This window comes from Halyomorpha halys, unplaced genomic scaffold, assembly GCF_000696795.3.
Source record: "Halyomorpha halys isolate HHAL.00 unplaced genomic scaffold, Hhal_1.1 Scaffold550.1, whole genome shotgun sequence".
Lineage (NCBI taxonomy): Eukaryota > Metazoa > Arthropoda > Insecta > Hemiptera > Pentatomidae > Halyomorpha > Halyomorpha halys.
The window spans coordinates 193,211-207,495 of NW_027112242.1; the positions used below are offsets into that span (position 1 = coordinate 193,211).

The 14,285-nt window shown below is 28.0% G+C and overlaps 1 protein-coding gene across 3 annotated transcripts in view; it reads left to right on the forward strand.

Moving 5' to 3' along the window:
• The window catches only part of raskol (Ras GTPase-activating protein raskol), a 758,358-nt gene that overhangs the window by 169,756 nt on the left and 574,317 nt on the right, over positions 1 to 14,285 (forward strand). The gene's annotated exons all lie outside the window — the stretch shown is intronic.

Here is a 14,285-nt window from a genome sequence, read left to right on the forward strand (position 1 = left end):
GCCCGCCAACACTAAGTCAATTCCACTAAGTTTGCAGTTGCGTCATTATCCTTCCCGAGCAGCAACGTGATGAAGTGTATAAAATTTGTCCTTCGATTTCAGTCATTAATTCATATATTATAAAAACCTATTTGGTATGGCAGCTATTAAAAGTGAATTAACATTAACGGTTAATTTTTATTGAAAATACAGTACGTCATATGTAAGATTTTCATTTAGAGCATTACTTTACTCTTATCCAAATACTGTCGTTAGACTTTATAATAAGAAATGTGTAGCGACGTCGTTGCAAGGTGGTAGGAGGAAATGTTCTTCCCTCTATAAAAACCAGAAATTTGGGAAAATAAAAAATTCACCCTACACTTCATGTTTGGTTTTCTAAATCGTTTCTTAGATTTCTTTATTGAAAAAATAATACTCATCCAGTTTGCGACTTCTTAAAAAAATGATGTTTTTTATATTGGTTTGTTGAACTGTTAGTACTTAAGGGGTATTCATGATCTTTAGTTTAACATATTAAAGCGCGTTAAATGGAAAACATGTTAAATGGAGGAATATTTCCTTCTTTCAACATATTAAAACAATATAACATATAACATGGTTGAAAGTCTGTTATTAGGTCTGTTAAAGGGAAAAAGACGTCACGCAACAGATCAGCTGAGCTCGTCACCGTTTTGTTTGTTGTGTTAGGTTACTTGTTCGTGGTTTGTGTTTTAATTGTGTATTAATATTGTTATGAATGTTTTTAAATTTAATAAAGCAAGGGATGACAATTATAATAATATAATGACAGTTGTCAATTAGCTCATCTTGATTCTCTTCCTCACAAGTCAGAAGATCAACAAAGCACTCAGTAGCCAAACTTTCACACAACTTCCACTTGAAGCAAGTTGTGATAAATTACTTTAATCAAAACTTAGAAGTAAACATTAACATGAAGTTTTGGAAAGAAAGGTTATAAAACAAGTTGCTCAAAAAATCCGCTAGGAGTTCTTATGCATTTAACACAACATCATGAATACTCCTTTAGTAATAACGCCCCAGCTACCCTCTCCCCTCTAGAAAAATGAAAGAAAAACTTTTTATCTTACTTGCCATATATCAGGTAACTTTTTACTGTGTATTAGTACCATTCCGTAGTAAAGCTCGTAAAACACATCGGTTGCTGTCGGAATCTCTTGAGAAAGCGTAAGATGTTGAACCTGACAGCAGATATTAGATATGATTCGTTTATTTCCAAAATCTGTCTACCACCCCGAACGTTGTGAGTTCGATCCCCGGCCCCACTCGAATTTTGTTTTCAAGCATAAAATTATAGAAATCTCACTTAAGCCTCCCCTAGGCATTTGTGAGGCCCATTAGCCAATGGGTGGCACACCCAAAAAATAGGCATGGGAGTGACTAACCCACCCTATGACAAAACCACGTCAGGAAACCTGGAGGCTTTAGACCAAACCTCCATGGTCTGTTGCGCCAACAATAATAATAATAACCCATGTTCAATTGAAAACATAGAATTTGGTTGGTTTGAAGACTTATATGATACTTAAATCTATTATTTATTTAAATCGGCCTATTAAGTGAAAATAGTTTATATAAAACGCTTCAGAGATTTTTTAAATGGGTTTGATGAGAAAATTTCAACTTGCTAGAATGGCGACTGGTCAGCTGTTCTCATTGTTCTCTAAACGGGTTGTTGAACTTGACTAATCTTCGTTTCCGGGAAACTGATCGTTTCAAGTGTGAAAACTCTTCAGAGACGCTACAGTTTTTCTTTTTAAATCCGGTCATCACCGGTGATTTAATATACTTTATAATGGTTATCAGTTCTTCAACTTTGAAAAAGCTATATAAAAGGTTAAAAGAAAACAAAAAGATTCCATTAGTCCTTAATCAGAAAAGAAGTTTGTAGAATTTGAGAATGATTCGCAGGAAGTATATTAATTAAAGATAAGGAGGTTAATTAAAGATTTTGTAGAAACTGATCATTTCTGGCTGACATAATTATAACAGTGTAAGAAATAATTAGTATTTATTTAGTGTTGTAAATTTTTATGATTAAAACCGATCAAAGAAACTTTTGTTTTCAACTATTGTAATATTTATTGAATTAAAAATATTGATACAATGAAATTGATCGTCTGATCCATTCTATGTAGACAGATCATTTCTATCGCAATAAAGTACTAATAAAAAAATAGCAATTAATCAATTTTATCCTAATAAGAATAATGATAAAAGGTAGAAAGAATATAATTAAAAACATATAGTATAATAGATAAGACAATGCAAAAAGACAAATATTGTAAAATAAATAAATACCGTGCAAAATAAAGTAAAGGGTTTTAGATTAATATAAATCATGTATGAAAATATGATAAGTATTTATACTGAGTACTGTGTAGTACCTGCTGTGAATTTTCGGGTCTACTGAGCCTTAATTTATTTATGCCACCCTAATATAACAAATTAATACTGTTGTATACAGTCTTACCAAATATACCAAATTAGACCAAATAAATAGTTTAGTATTAACTTACTTTACAATATTGTAAAAATTCAATTTTATATTACACAAAATGTATTGTGATGAGTAAAGTTACTTTATTACCTACATATTTAGCTGTATAAAATGAATAACTCACACGCATACATATGTTGCGTGGACTTTGCATGTGGGCTCGAAACTTTTTTGCAATTGGCAAATATGAGTAAAATAAAATGAGGTCTTGAGTATGAAACTACTTTCTCAGATTTCTTTAGATGTATTCAGTATAATCTTGGTTATCCAGACTTCGCCGGTATTCCGAACACTCTAGTAAACTGAACTGGCGTGAAAAAAAGTTACTTTTTTTATTTATTATTTTTTTTTTTTTTATAAAACAGCAGAAATAAAATTTTTATTTTCAATTAAAAGTACACGTGTGTAAAACTTCTAGGTCTATAGGGAAGTTAGCAATATTATATTAATTAATTGTGAAAATCGAAATTTTTACAATTTCAATGTCGGGTTATCTGATTTCTATGGAAGTGTTCATAATATATTTTACTGAAACCTGAAATAAATAATATCTATTGTATAAATCATTTGATTCTGTAAAACTAATTTAATTAACATTAGAAGTATGTATGATACAAATTTTGTTAGTGAACTCATTTTTTTATTACGTTATAAACAAATCCATAAAATTATTTATTTTTTTCACTTATAAATTAACAATCTTATGGCATTTCTTGAGATGTATATGAAAACATTTAATTTTTATTTTAGTAAAACTTCAAAATGTAAAATCTTTAATAAAATATATAAAAATAGTCATGTACATTCATATTGTTTTTTAAATTAATACTTTTTATTTATTGATAGATATTACAATCTGGCACACAGTTGTGGGCAATAGGTAATATTCATCACTATTACCTATACTAGTATTCATATTGTTAAATTGTTTACGCCATTTTTCCTAACACTTTCTGTAATCTGAACACCTCCCTCCCCCCTCTCCAGCTCTCCGTAGCAATTAGTTCGGATTACCAGAATTGCACTTTATTAGAAATAAAATACAAAAAAAAAGAGAAAAATATTTGATTTGATTAGTTTTGTGAGCCTCGGGAGGCAGAAGGTCCCTTCATGAAGTTATACGCTCATCCATTCATATTGGAAGCTTCCCCCAATATTTAATGGTGCGTGTGAATATCGTTGATTTATGCGGAAAGTTATGTGAGGACTATTGATCATCGGCTTTTTCCACGTGTTTCTATTTCTTTCTTTCTTCATTGTTTTTTTATATTTATTTTATACATTTTTTAGCTGAAAAATTATTAGTAAATAGATCTACCTATCATTGGTAGACAAAAAATACCTTATTCTGGAACTCGATTCTTTATAAATACTCTACGTGAACAAAAAAATAAAATAAAAGAATATCGGGCCAAAAGACTGGAGTAATATATTTGGTGTGGTGCACGCATCACAACTTTCACTTATTACCCTACTTTGAATTTAAATGAATCCTATAGTTAGCTTCTAAACGGCAACTTTTTATGCTTGATGGCAAACCTTTCGCTTACTTTTTTCCATTTATAGTAAAGTAAAAAATATCAGTAGTTTTCGTGTTTCCATGATTGTTATGACAACATTCAGTTTTTTTTTAATTATTTTGTGGGGGGGAGAAAGATTTTTAAAACCCAATATTTTGTTTATTATTTTATTTTTATTATTATTATTTTATTTTATTACATTGTTACCCTTTTGAGATTCGAATTCCCCGTTTTCTAAACCACTTTTTTGGCAATTACCAACCAAGTTTTTTTTTTTTTTTTTTTATAGTTCCATTTAGATTTATGCAATTTAATCTAAAATTTAAATTTATTACTGATTTGTCTAGCATAATTGGCAACTGATCGTCCGTTTATTTTATCGAAATATTTGGGCTATAGAGGTTGACAAAGAATAATAAATTGTTAACCACTTGTGGAAATTATATAAAAAAGATATTGAAAAGAAATGATGAAGAAAATATTAGAAGTAATTAAAATGCTCTCTAATTCGATTTTTTTTTTTTTTTTTAAATAGTTTGTTAGGAATGAATTATAACAGGATAATAAAAGCTACTTTATTGTAGGTGGTGGAAGGAAAAGGAGGTAGGAGAAGGAAACGTTTAGATGAGTGATGGGAGGACGAATGTTAAGGAGAGGTTTCTTTTTCAACTAATGAACAATAATAACTAAAAAAATTATTATCTACCTGCGAGCCACCTAGAAACATAAAGGGGAACAAATTAAACATTTTCTGATATTTTTCCTCATTAGTGTTAAAGCCTAAAAAACAAATAAACATAATGTTACAATTGAAAAATATGTCAACAATTTTAAGTATTTTATATAAAGCAAGGACGCGATACCTTGGTCTATATAAAATGTATAAAAAGTATTGGCAGCATTGATATAAAATAATAAACTATCATTATTCTCTTTGTTACTTATCTTTATTGAGATCGGTCAAATTCTTTTGATTAGCCATAGACATAGATATCAAGAGTTAATCTTGGCTTTGTCATTATTGGCACATTGCCAAGGTAGCAACACAATCCTTCCCACAGCCCGATATTAATTATATCTCTAAAGGGATTTGGATCCTTTGAGGATTTAGATCGTTGAATCCAGATTAAACGTGGAGTGGACGAGTAACTAATGCATCTGGGGATCTAAAGGCTTTCAACATCTGGTTCTTTTAACATTTTACAGGTTTATTAATTGTAATGGTCTCAGGTTTTCTTTTTTTACATTTGTAGTAATTAATATTATCTTTTTTAAAACTAATTTTATTCTTTAATGGAAGATAATTTTCTTATTCTTTCAATACTTGTGAAAATAATTCTTCCTCTTGATTCTTTATTTATTTGTCTAGTACCTGTTTGAATTCCTTTCCCATTTTCAGAATTACATTAACTCCATAAAATCATCGTATACTTTTTTCAATTTATGATTTTTCCTAACTTGACTAAACCTCTTCACCCGCTTCGTAAATTGAGTACCCCTAGTTCGTGAAAAATCTGGTGTTTGAGCTTGATTTTGAAATCACCTCGTTGTTCTAAAAACATTACTTCCTTACAAAGTACTGAAACCCTGACCCTGCATGGCTTTTAGCAGTTCACATTATTATTATTATTATTATTATTATTATTATTATATTATATAGTTATTTAATTTATATCCTCTGATTTTCGGGTAAAGAAAGTGATAACATTTTTTTTTTATTTCAGAACTCCTTTTTTTTTTTCCTATTATCTTTTTTATAATGGTTCATCACATCAATCCATTGCTATTAAGAAGTTGTTATTTTTATTTTAAAAATAAATATTTATTAAAATTGGTTTTCTTCATTGAAAAAAATTGATATGAAATATTTTCTTGTACATGAAGTATCTACTTGACCCAAATATCTAAGAAGGCAGAAGGGTCAGCTCCCTTTAGGGCCGTTAAAGACCACAGAGATGTTCAATGAACTAGGAGAGGAAACTGTTTACAGAAGGCAGTGGACCGCAACTGATCTGCCTCCGGGCTAATCCGCCGGAAACATCTACCTCATCCCCTGGGCTAGGATGTCATGTCTGTCATTTCCATAATGGGAGTCCGTATCTAACTGTAACTAGCGCATCTACTTCTGCCATTCCATTATACCAACAGAAATACCAGAGAATTACGTGAGAGATGTGTAAGACACCTTCAAACATAGCTAGTACTGATATATATATTTTCCTTATAGCTTACTATATAATAGTTTTACGGAATGAAAACTGCTTTGGGGAAAAAAAGGTATTTCTTTTTTTTATGACATGAATTTTATCCACTAGAGCCAGAAATCATAATTAGTTTTACAACTGTTGCCAAAACATTTATAGTTAAAAATATTACTTGATACACTGTTTATTGATAATGGTTCCTCACAAAATTTTTTTTTAAATTTTAACATTACTTGGGGGTTCCCCTTTTTACAAATTATAGAACTGTTTATTTAATTGTACTCGTTGCTCAAATTGTATAACTGTAATTTACATGTATTCTATCGTACAGATGTCTGTTTGTATTTGTAAGTGTTACTCAATATTTTTCCATAGGAGGGTACGAAAAAAAAAATTATTCCAGCTCTTATGTAAAATAAAATATTACACGGTGATCACTTAGATTATTTTTATATAATAGAGAGATATTATGAATGTATAATGTGAAAAAAAATCTGTTATTATTTTTATTACTTTAAAAATTGTTGTCATAATAATTAAATTTTAATTCTTGATTCATTAACAAAAATAATTTATTTTCATTTTAAATTATGTGTTTTTATTATTATTGTTGAACGGCAATTCAACATGAGGAGGTATGGTGTGATTTGGAGAATCAGTTATTTTCTTTCTTTTTTTATTACTTGTGCACTTATTTCTGGTGAAGAAATAAGTTATTGAAACTGGTTATTGGTGAAACTGCACTTATTGTTTATTTTGTACTAATTCTTCTTACTACTCCAGTGTTATATATTACCTTCTCATAGTATTATTTGTTATCCTCTTAATTTCTCTGATCTTCTGCTATGCTGTTTTTTTTTTCTTTTAGTTTTCTGTTCATTATAATATGGTTGTTATCTCATTTTAATTTTTGTTCTAATGAAGGCCTGAAATATAGTAATTAAATTAAGCCTTGTTTTCTCATTTGTTCGTTCACGTTCTTAATGAATAATATATTATTTGCGCAAACCTATTTGGAATAATTTTTTTAATTTTATAATTAATTAATGTACCGTATTTCAGTTAAAATGGACATTTTTAAAAAGTGATGATTCTTTTATTAATAATATCTTTTTAAATTTATTTATTTAATGTAATTTACATCCGTACAAAATAATAATTGACTCATTTCCGTTTTGGGCCAAAACTTCATCAAATAGGATGTTAAGGTCTTTGTGGATGAGTTTATTTGTTACGTAATAAGGAGCTTTAAGGATTTTACGTAGGATTTTGTGTTGTAAGGAATGGATGCGGGAGGAATTCGATGGTTTGGTAAAGCCCCAGAGCTTAATTCCCTATGTCCAAATTGGTCTGATTATCATAATGTATAATAATTTAAAAAAACTATTTTGAAAAACCTTTATTATAATAATTTTTATTTTAAGATGTAACAGAAATATAAAGAAAAATTTTTTTTCTCTAAATTAGAAACTCTTTTAAAATGAAAGTTTATAGTTATTTTGAGCGCCTTGTAACTTGCACGTACACACTTTAACTTTGTCTTGTAATACTTATTATTTCATTGTTAATTTTATGAGTGTCTTCATACTTACGAAATTAGTAAAATAAAGGTTAAGTCTATCTATTGAATAGTAAGGATACCAGTAAACACGAAATAATATCCTAAAAAATATATGGTTGTCTGCAACTAAATATAATTCGAAAACCGTTTTTTTTTTCGTACCTGAATTATTTTATAAGTACAAATATAAATAAGAAAAATACATAAAAATTGTAAAAATAATTAGCCAACAATATTAGATAGAATGTAAGTATTTTTATTTAACTTATTTTGGAGTGGGTTTTTTTTCAGGTGATATCTACATTTCATGAACTTGAAATTCATATCATTCAGGTACCGTTCAGAAAAGAAAATTCAAAGTTTTATCGCATTTTTATCATAATTAAAAGAAAAACCATTGGATGATTTTAAATAAATAAGATTTTGAAAATGATTAAGAATTATTTGAAATGAGATAGGGAATAATATTAAAATTTTCGATAGTTTACTGACAACTTTTTATTAATAGTGTTAAGCTTATTGAACAGAACTCATTGTAATTTTTTTTTTAAATTTCAATACAACTGTTGAAATAATTCAATTAAAATGAACCAATGGAGTAAATAGTTTAGAAATGTGATTTTTCTTTTCATAAACGATTCAACGATTTAAAAAAAAAATGATTGTTCAAAACCCTCACAAAATAATTTCATATCCAAATCCAAATCCTCTCCTAATCCAGATTTAGGCAATTATTTGGAGGAACGTTGATCTTCTTCAATACCTCGTTTAGGAAAAGCAGATTTGCTTGGCTCAGTTTATCCTCTTCAGGAGTAAACCATTGTAACAACCTATCCCTACGCGAATTTCTTTATGTTTATAAATAAAGAAAAAGGATTGTTTCTTAGATTATTTAAATAAAACTACGATATCCAAGCATTTATTAAATTAAAAAAATGCTTTAAAGAGAGATAAATAAATCTAATCTTGTGAGCTCTAATCTTATAAAAGTTATTACAAGATATCCCTATTAGCCATAGATATCCCTTTGTAATGTTAAAAAAAAATATAGAATTTTTTTATCCATAGTATTTACAGTTTTTATAGTTATTTATCATATTTTTGTTGTCCCTGTGCAAATGAATAGGGCTAATTTAATATTCAAATTTATTATATAAAAAGTTATATTTTTTATAGTTGAGTATTTATTATTGTAAACCTTTTTATTATATGTAAAAATTGTTTTCTTCCTGGCGTGACTTCTATTTATACATATACTATTTATTTTCTGAGAAAATATATTTTGTTGTACGATTCAAATAAACAAAAATATATATCATGATACGATTGAATTATAATTATAAGATGTCTATTTAGGCATATAAGTTTTCATGTTTAACACTTATCACCTGAATGACTTTTTTTTTTCTATTAACCACATATTTATCTGAAAAGATTTAAACATTTTACTCTTATAGAGGGTTATGTAACTAATTTTCATTTAAAATTCTTTAATCTTCTGTAAGAAAACAGATGGCATATGTAGAAATGTTTGTTTGTCTTGGGAAGTAGAAAAAAAAAAAAAGGAAAAAGAAATGACCAGGTATCTTAATGATTCTTCAATTGAAATGCAACACTACACTTAAGAACATTAGCCGCAACGCACGACTCTGTAGGTCTATTAAATCCATCAGTCTTGGAAGATCCCATCATCTGAGAAAAGTATTTGACCGTCGTCCAGATAACTTAATAGTGTCGAAATGTAAACTATATTTTTTCTGAAACATTTAAATACTTAGCGCTATCTTCCTGTCAACACCTGGGCTGCGTTTCAGAAGATTTAGTACCCATTAACATTGTGATTATGTATTCTTCGTAAATCAATAAATCCAGGCTATTTTTTATACTTTTCAAACTTTAATTTTTTTATCTTATGTGTTCGAAGCTATAACCTCGCGATGTTTGAAAATATGCGTGTAGAGTTGATGGTTCTGGTAATGGAAAATCCCCCTAATGTTAAATAACTCTGAACCATGGAGTAAACGTCCCATTGGTAGACCGAAACATAGGAGAAAAGAAAGTGTTTGGGCTAATAATGGAGATTTGGATTCTGGATTTGTGACGGAGGTATGAGGATGTTGATTATTGATGGTGTCGGTTTAGAACCTCCCGGTCTTCTAAGTCATTTTATTATATTTTTTTTATTGTAATCTTATTCATTTACTATCTTTTCCAAGCGTCAATATTTAATTGATTATAAATTTTGCTTAGCTATGCTGTTTTTAGATCGGATATTTTGATCATTATGTGAATTATATTGTTTTTTAATTTATGTTTCACAATTTATTTACTATATTATATTTAAGCTATCTTATGTTCGCAATTTATCGCCTTTATTTTTTTTATTTTATGCTATTTTGGTTATACATTGCCTTAGGTTACTTAGATATCTATTATCGGTCCTGAGTTATCATAATTTGTATTTTTTTTTTTAATAACTGGTAAATGCAGGATTGGTTCCTTACTAATTTGTTGTTTATCTATTATTGAATTGAAATATGACACTGTTATAAATCAATCTTTGTAAACAAAAATAGATGTGTGTGTCTGTTTGCAGCCACAGCTACATAGAGCAGACCCTTAGTGATCGTTTGTGGTAATAGCATCGTCTGTTATCGTGCACTATGATGCGGTTGTATGCAACCGCATTCGGTAGCTTATGGTTGTGAGCAATATGGTGGTTGAAAGTGGTTGGCCTCTGGCATTAAAATATTTCGTCTAATTATTACACAGTTCAACCCATTGAAGCTGGTTCACTACATTATCTTTTTAGGTTTACTTGAGAAACGTTTTATTAAAAACAATGGGTCAAGAAATAATGGTTACATCTCCTTTTAACTGGGGTAATGTAAGAAAAAAAAGGAAGTTTTTAGATTATTTTGTAGTTTAAGAGGTTAGTAATATTTAAATGTACGGATTATTTCTCTCTGTATTTCCATTTAGTTTGATTAGGTTTGTGCAACTGTTTTTCACTGTATCTGTTTATTTTTATTTTTACTGATACGAAGTGGAATGAATAACGATTATGAATAATTCGTATGTATATAGAAAATTATTACTCTTTATCACAGGAAGAAACAAAAAAATATCTTTTACTTTACGTACTGTGTGTTTAAAACATATCATCTTTAAAAAAAAAGAAAAAGTTTATAGTCATCAAATTGAAGATTTTTGTCGTCATTTTTTTTTCTTTTTTAGAGATTAAGACTTGTTTGTACAAATTTAGAATTTTACTAAGGTTTTTTTAAAAATAATATAAAGATCATATAATGAGTTTCTGATGTTATTCAGTTGATAAGATGTACTTGGTCTTAAATTCATCATTTTATGTCATAATTTAAATTTATCATTTTATAATCATAATTATATGAAGGAGATATAATTAAAATTACATCGGTAAACCCGAAGGTAACATCTAGTAAACTAAACTATATAAATAAACAATAAATTATATTAATGAGTCCACTTAATAACTGAGGCGGGGATTTCTGATTCCCTTATCGGATGTAATAAAGACGAGCGCTCCCTGCCAATTTCAATTCCGTCCCCTGAGTTGGCCAACCCGGCTTGAAAACTTTTACTAAAACCTCATCGCCCCTCGACCCGAATCTTAATCTCCTCTAATAGAAATCATACTTTTCAAACTCATATAAAAGAACTTTCTTGCACTTCATTATGCCTCTTTGCCTTCTAAACGCAATAAGAGATTAAAATTTGATATAAGTTTACTAATTGATTCAATTTTCATAAGAACTGCCTATTATCTTAACATTTTTTTTTCTTCAAGTTTTTAAATTACGATGCAGAGAAGCTTGTAAAAAAATTGTCCTGGGAATCAAAAGTTTCCACCACGTTTTACGTTTTAGGCATCAAGAGGTTTTTTGTTTTGTTAAATCCCCATAAAGGATTTAGCAGTTATTTAATAATTAGTAGATACTAACGTTACTAAAGAAACCTGAACCAACAATTTGCAGAGATTTTTGGCAAAATTAATTTATAAAAAATATCTGTTAAAAATTATGTTAATAATTATAATTAATCTTGGTATGAATTTTACTAATAAAAGAAATAAGAATTTTAGCCAAAGTATAGTTTGAAATAAATAAATTATATGCTTGACCTGAGTGTAAGGAAGCTTACAAATATTGTTGTGATAAAGTATAATAGTGTAAATTGAATGTGATTAAAAGTTTTATTGTTAATGTTAATAATTGACAAAATAGGTAACTAGACATTAGCGAAGGATAGCTTATTAATAAATTAATGTGATTCTCTAATGTTTTATTGTATAATAGGGTCAATTTGTCTGAAATTAGCAACCTATATATTATAACCTAGGCAGAATATCCTACAAAAAGTTTTTTAAGTGATAGATTGTCCTTGAGGTTGAACTTATTAGTAAATATAGATTGTTTTTAGGAACAATTTAGAGGAAGTCTCAAAAGGATGAAAAGTGAAGTCCAATTTAAGAATTAGATAAAATTTATTTTATTTAAACGTTAATAGAATGTTTATGAAATTGTGCGTGTTGATATCTAGATCAGTAGCTCTCAAACATTTTTGTCTGTCAACTAACCAAAATTAGATAATTGCACATAATCTATGACATCCTTTATTATTATTTAATTTTTTTCAAATATAATTATAAAGCATGAACGTAAAACAATCAGAAGAAAACTGATCATTAAAAAAATACTAATTATTGTTCGACAATACTATTTTTTTTCTTAATTTTTAATTTAAAATTTAGTGAGAAAAACTGATCTGGATGATCCTAAAATAATATCCACTTTAACAAATGATCTCATACTTTCGCTTACCTATTTTCCTTTATATGCCTATATTTTAAAAACAACTTGTCCGGTTTAACCTAAAAAGTTGTTATAGTCTAAAAATTGATTTTTTTTTTTTAGTTTATAGATTATTTTTACAATTAGATACAAATGCGCCTCTTTTTTTTCAATTAAAGTTATTATTAAATAGTGATAATAATTGACTATGCCGTTAAGAAATTTTGTTGAAGATCATGCTTTGAATCACCTAGCTTATTGATGCTTATTAATGATAGTTGATGCTTACCAGCCTGATAAAAAGAGGTACATCAAATTTTATAGATACTATCATCATTCTACCACTTATCCCGACACACATTCCTTAACTGCCTGGTATTTAGATTGTCTAAATAAATTCTATTTCTTATTTAAATATTAATAATTTTAATTTTTATATATTTTTTAATCTTCTTCTTGAATTTTTACTTTTCATAAAATAGTTTTTAAAGTTAATTATATTACTTATAATTAATGATTTAGCTTATCCAATTAGCTTTAGTAAGCACTTGGGGATTATGTCTTGATTTAAAAGGTTAAGTGGCTCTTTAAATTAAACCAATCGATGATAATAATTTATATTTAGTTGATCCAATTAGCTTTAGTAAGAACTTGGGGATTATATCTTAATTTAAAAGGTTAAGTGGACCTTTAAATTAAACCAATCGATGATAATAATTTATATTTAGTTTATTTATTTACATCTGTTATAGTGCAGATATATAGAGATAGGGTTGGCCTTGTAAGTTAAATAAAAAAAAATATGAAGGAAAAGAAAAAGAAAAAGATAAAAAAAAAAAATTGAACATTTTACTTTATACAAATATGATAAAATAATATGCAATTTAAAATATAACTATCTAAAAGTATAGAAAATAAAGAAAAATAAACAGCCAATAAATTGCTGATAATCAACATATTTTATAATAGAAAAAAAACCTGAAAATTTCTTGATGAATCCAAAGTAAATAAAACATATTTAAAAATATTAAATAATTGAACTAATACAAGGATCAATAAAAAAAATACTAATAAAAAATACAGTATTGTGTCAGTCTGACTATTAGTTGAATAGTTTCCTTACTTTAAGGAGATTCATAAAAAATACGATATAATTTACTTTAATAACACTATTTATTTATTTATACTTTATATTTAATAGCACCGTATCTGTACTGAGAAATAATTTACTATTAGCCTTATCAAATCACACGACTTAGATATTATCATGCTAAAATAACAACAGCGTGGCGAGCGATAAAGTAAATATACAACTGTGTTTATATAACAAGGCTATGTTCGTTCTCCCTGGAGTACGGTTGAAAGGCGGGTTCAATTTGGCCACGAGGATTAGATCTCGGAACGGTGAGTTTAATTTAAATTAAAAAAAAAAACCTCTGGTGTTAGCGAACCCATTAATGGCCCAACACTGTCTCCTCACGTCTATTTAAACAATTGACTTAACCGGATGGGCTAGGAGTAATTTAAACTGTTCATTCGCTAAGTGGTTGAGGAAAATTAGTTCCGGTCGTATTTTTTTCTTAATTACGAGCTTCAATAAATTTACTAAAAATATTAGTAAATAATAGAGGTGGAATTGGAATATAGCTG